The sequence below is a fragment of the Lepus europaeus genome, chromosome 12 (assembly GCF_033115175.1).
Source record: "Lepus europaeus isolate LE1 chromosome 12, mLepTim1.pri, whole genome shotgun sequence".
Classification (NCBI taxonomy): domain Eukaryota; kingdom Metazoa; phylum Chordata; class Mammalia; order Lagomorpha; family Leporidae; genus Lepus; species Lepus europaeus.
This window is the reverse complement of record NC_084838.1, coordinates 69820193-69826192: the sequence shown is the minus strand read 5'-3', so window position 1 is coordinate 69826192 and position 6000 is coordinate 69820193.

The window sequence follows — 6000 nt, the reverse complement described above, 5'->3', positions numbered from 1 at the left end:
TTGAAAATGTCTTGTTAAAGAAATATGAATAAAGGTAATAATTCATTGCTGAAAATTAAAAATATTTTGTGTGGTTTATAATATATGCGGCTACTTCAAAAGTTGGTGAAAATGTAAGTAAAATGTTTATTTGGATGCAAAACTTGAAATTCATGCATAGTTTTTTCTTAATATGCATTTCCATAAACTTTTTAAAGATTCCTGGAATGTAATAATAAAAGGCATAACATGGAAAACAAAAGACAGGAGAGAGAAACTGTAAGTATATGATTAACATGTATCATTATTTGAAGGTATTCTGTAATACAAAGATGTATATTATAAATTCTAGAGAAATTACTAAGAACCAAAACTGAAAATGAAGATAAATAGCTAAATAACCAATGGAAAAGATAAAAATTGAGTTATTAACAATTCAACCCCCTAGAATGCAAAATAAATGAGGCACACATCAGATGAGACAAATAAAACAGCAAGATTATTTTTAACTCATCATGTCAATAATGTGTTATTTAAACATTCCAAATAAAAAGCATATATTGTTGAACTCAGTGAAAAAGCAAGAAGCAGCAGCATGCTGTTCACAAGAAAGCAGTTTTATAGGGGGAGATGCAGATAGTTTAAAAACAAGGAAAAATGATAAATGATGGAAACACCAACCATAAAGCTAGAAAAAAAGGAAAACCATTTTTATGACCAAAGGGTTGATTGATTAAGATGGCATGAAACACATCTAGCAACAGAATTTTGAAATATGTAAGGAAAGAAGGAATGAAAAATAAATGACCTAAAAGGACCAATAGGCAAATCTTTAATTAAAATAATTTTAAAACTTATCTTTCACTAAATGATGGAATAAAAAAACATCAAGGTCAGTAAAGACAAAGAGCACTGAAGAGTTTCCAAGATGATGAAGTAGGAAGGGAGCTTACTGCTCTAGTCTAGGGGGAGATAGTTTTTAAAAAGAGTGCAATCTCAAGGAAAAGTTTGGGAGAAAACCCAGAGGAAACCACGTAAATTACATGGACATTGTGGACTTAAGTGGAGGGTGTGGACGCACACAACTCAGGACACCAGCAGCCAAGAGCCTCAGCACCAGCTTTGGAGTGAGGAGAGACCAGACTGCAGAAGCCCAAGCCACTGGCAATAAAACTGCAGGAAGAGCCTGGCATGACACTGACTTTGAGTCCTGTGGGCGACAGTGTGCCTACCAACCAAGAGGAAGAAAAAAACAGGGTGTACATTTCTCTCTCCCCAGCCACCTGACACTGGCATCCTGTAACTAGGTGAAAGAGGACAGGCACCATTTTGGACAAACTTAACAGCTGTGCCAGTTTGTCCCTGCACCCAGCAACCAGCCAAGAGGACACACCTCAGTCTGGCTGGGAGAATTAATATATACCTCTGAGGGAAGTGATGAGTTTGGTTCTGGAAGTTGAGGATAAACCAGAAAAACTGGAAACCACCACCACTATCAGTGTGGAGAAACCCAGCTGGGGTGATGCTAAAAGAAACAGAGCAAAAGTGGGGGAGGATTGTCCCTGAATGCTCTCTGTTAGCAAAACCTAATAGAATCCTGAAAGCAGAGTGAGAAACAGGGTATTTGGGGCTGAGAGTCAGTAGATTGCTATCTGTAAGATGCCAAAGATGACAAATAGAGGCCAGATTTTACTGACTTGATATCAAGAGTATTGAGCAAGATGTCAGGATTAAGCAACTTGATATGAAGGAATCTCAACAAATTGTTTAATATCTAGTATTTAGCTTTGATATGTTTTCTTCTACTTTAGGATTGCTCTAAGGAGTCCATGAGATAAATGTGAATGTTCTATCCAAATGTGACATCATTGTTAGCATAATTCTAAATAACAAATGGCAGACATTAAGCCAGTAAGAAAATTAAAAACCACTTAACATGGATTATTAATGTAAGAAAGTATATAGCTATGCATACTTGGTTAATATCATAATACTCTAATTTGGACTTCTAATGTGTACACATTAGGTAATATGCTATATTTTTATTCTGTTTTTAAAGATTTATTTGAAAGACAGAGTGACAGAGAGAGAGACAGAGGCAGAGACAGATATCTACCATTTTCTGGTTCATTGCATAAATTCCTGCAAGAGTTGGTGCTGGTCTAGGCCAGAGCAAGGAACTCCATCCAGTTTTCTCACTTGGGCGGCAGGAACACAAGCACTTAGGCCATTGTTTGCTGTCTACAGGTGCCTTAGTAGGAAGCTAGATCATAAGCACAGAGTAGCTAGTACTCAAACCAGGCACTCCAGTACAGGACATGGGCTTCTAAAGAAGGTGCTGTGCCACAAAACCTGCCCCTGTATTTTAATTCTTAAACTGCAAATACAGACTATTTCAGACTGGCTCACATGCACTGCTGTATTTTAGTCCACGCCTAGGCAATTCTAAATGTAACACCTAGCTCATCTTCTCAACCAAGATATAATCTGTCATTTTGTGGTTATAATTATAAATTATAATTATTATTTATAATTATAACAATACAGACTGTTTCCTGAAACTAGAAAAAAAAATCAAACATCTATTAATGTATTAGAACTGTAAATGATATAGCTAATATGTGGAAAAGAACCATTGTCAGCCAGCACTGTGGCTCAATAGGCTAATCCTCCGCCTGCAGTGCTGGCACACCGGGTTCTAGTCCCGGTTGGGGTGCCAGATTCTGTCCTGGTTGCCCCTCTTCCAGGCCAGCTCTCTGCTATGGCCCAGGAGTGCAGTGGAGGATGGCCCAAGTGCTTGGGCCCTGCACCCCATGGGAGACCAGGATAAGCACCTGGCTCCTGGCTTCGGATCAGCGCGGTGCGCCAGCCACAGCGGCCATAGCGGCCATTGGAGGGTGAACCAACAGCAAAGGAAGACCTTTCTCTCTGTCTCTCTCTCACTATCCACTCTGCCTGTCCAAAAAAAAAAACAAAAAAACAAAAAACAAAAACCTTCGTCCTAAAAATTTACAGAAATAGGGACAAAATATTTAATTTAACATTACAGGGGCCAGCGTGGCACAGTGGGTAAAGCTACCTTCTGTGATGCTGACTTTCCATCTGGGTGCCGGTTCATGTCCTGGCTGCTTTCCTTCCTTTCCTATCCAGCTCCCTGCTAATGGTCTGGGGAAAAACAGCGGAAGATGGCCCAAGTATTTGGGCCCCTGACACCCATATAGGAGACCCTGATGAAGTTCCTGGCTCCTAGCTTAATCCTGGGCTAGTCTTGGCCATTGGGGAGTAAACCAACAGTTGGAAGATTCTTTCTTTCTTTCTCTCTCCCTCTCCCTTCCACCCTCCACCAGTAACTCTGACTTTCAAAAAAACAAATCTTTAAAAAAATTTTTCATTCTACACGTAAATAATACATATTCTTCTCAGCAGTACATGGAACCTACTCTAGGACTGACCACATACTAGGCCATAAAGCAAGTCTCAGCAAATTCAAAAGAATTGAAATCTCAGACCACAATGGAATAAAGCTGGAAATTAGCAACTTAGGAATCCCTAGAGCATATGCAAACATATGGAGACTGAAAAACATGCTCCTGAATGAACACTGGGTCATAGAAGAAATCAAAAGAGAAACCAAAAGCTTTCTGGAAGTAAATGAGGATAACAACACAACATATCAAAACTTATGGGATACAGCAAAAGCAGTGTTAAGAGGAAAGATTATAGCAATAGGTGCCTACATCAAGAAATTGGAAAGGCACCAAATAAATGAGCTATCAGTGCATCTCAAGGATCTAGAACATCTTGTAGGAGAAAAGAAATAATGAAAATTAGAGAAGAAATAAACAGAATTGAATAAAAAAATTACAAAAGATCAACAAAACGAAGAGATGGTTTTTTGAAAAAATAAACAAAATTGACACCCCATTGCCCAACTAACTAAAAAAGAAAAGACCCAAATCAATAAAATCAGAGATGAAAAGGAAATGTAACAACAGACACCACAGAAATAAAAAGAGTCATCAGAAATTACTACAAGGACTTGTATGCCAGCAAACAGGGAAATCTATCAGAAATGGATAGATTCCTGGACACATACAACCTACTGAAATTGAACCAGGAAGACATAGAAAACCTAAACAGACCCATAACTGAGACAGAAATTGAAACAGTAATAAAGGCCCTCCCAACAAAGAAAAGCCCAGGACCAGATGGATTCACTGCTGAGTTCTACCAAACATTAAAGCAGAACTAACTCCAATTCTTCTCAAACTATTCAGAACAATCGAAAAATGGAATCCTCCCAAATTCTTTCTGTGAAGCCAGCATCACCTTAATTCCTAAGCTGGAAAAAGATGCAGCATTGAAAGAGAATTACAGACCAATCTCTGATGAACATAGATGCAAAAATCCTCAATAAAATTCTGGCCAATAGAATGCAACAACACATCAGAAAGATCATCCATCCAGACCAAGTGGGATTTATCCCTGGTATGCAGGGATGGTTCAACGTTTGCAGATCAATGTGATACACCACATTAACAAACTGCAGAAGAAAAACCATATGATTATCTCAATAGATGGAGAGAAAGCATTTGATAAATTACAACATCCTTTCATGATGAAAACTCTAAGCAAATTGGGTATAGAAGGAACATTTCTCAATACAATCAAAGCAATTTATGAAAAACCCACAGCCAGCATCCTATTGAATGAGGAAAAATTGGAAGCATTTCCACTGAGATCTGGTACCAGATAAGGATGCCCACTCTCACCACTGCTATTCAATATAGTTCTGGAAGTTTTAACCAGAGCCATTAGGCAAGAAAAAGAAATTAAAGGGATACAAATTGGGAAGGAAGAACTCAAACTATCCCTCTTTGCAGATGATATGATTCTTTATTTAGGGGACCCAAAGAACTCTACTAAGAGACTACTGGAACTCATCGAAGAGTTTGGCAAAGTAGCAGGATATAAAATCAATGCACATAAGTCAACAGCCTTTGTATACACAGGCAATTCCTTGGCTGAGAAAGAACTTCTAAGATCAACCCCATTCACAATAGCTACAAAAAAAATCAAATACCTTGAAATAAACCTAACCAATGACATCAAAGATCTCTACGATGAGAATTACAAAATCTTAAAGAAATAGAAGAGCATACCAAAAAATGGAAGAATCTTCCATGCTCATGGATTGGAAGAATCAATATCATCAAAATGTTCATTCTCCCAAAAGCAATAACAAATCAAAATACCAAAGACATTCTTCTCAGATCAGAAAAAAATGATGCTGAAATTCATATGGAGGCACAGGAGACCTCGAATAGCTAAAGCAATTTTGTACAACATAAACAAAGCTGGAGGCATCACCATACCAGATTTCAGAACATACTACAGGGCAGTTGTAATCAAAACAGCATGGTACTGGTACAGAAACAGATGGATAGGCCAATGGAACAGAATAGAAACACCCGAAATCAATCCAAACATCTACAGCCAACTTATATTTGATCAAGGATCTAAAACCAATTCCTGGAGCAAGGACAGTCTCTTCAACAAATGGTGCTGGGAAAACCTGATTTCCACGCATAGTAGCATGAAGCAAGACCCCTACCTTACACCTTACACAAAAATCCACTCAACATGGATTAAAGATCTAAATCTATGACCCGACACCATCGAATTATTAGAGAACATCGGAGAAACCCTGCAAGATATAGGCACAGGCAAAGACTTCTGGAAAAGACCCTGGAGGCACAGGCTCCAAAGCCAAAATTAACAATTGGGATTACATCAAATTGAGAGGTTTCTGTACTGCAAAAGAAACAGGAAAGTGAAGAGGCAACTGACAGAATGGGAAAAATATTTGCAAACTATGCAACAGATAAAGGATAAATAACCAGAATCTACAAAAAGATTAAGAAACTCCACAACAACAAAACAAACAACCCACTTGAGAGATGGGCCAAGGACCTCAATAGACATTTTTCAAAAGAGAAAATCCAAATGGCCAACAGACAA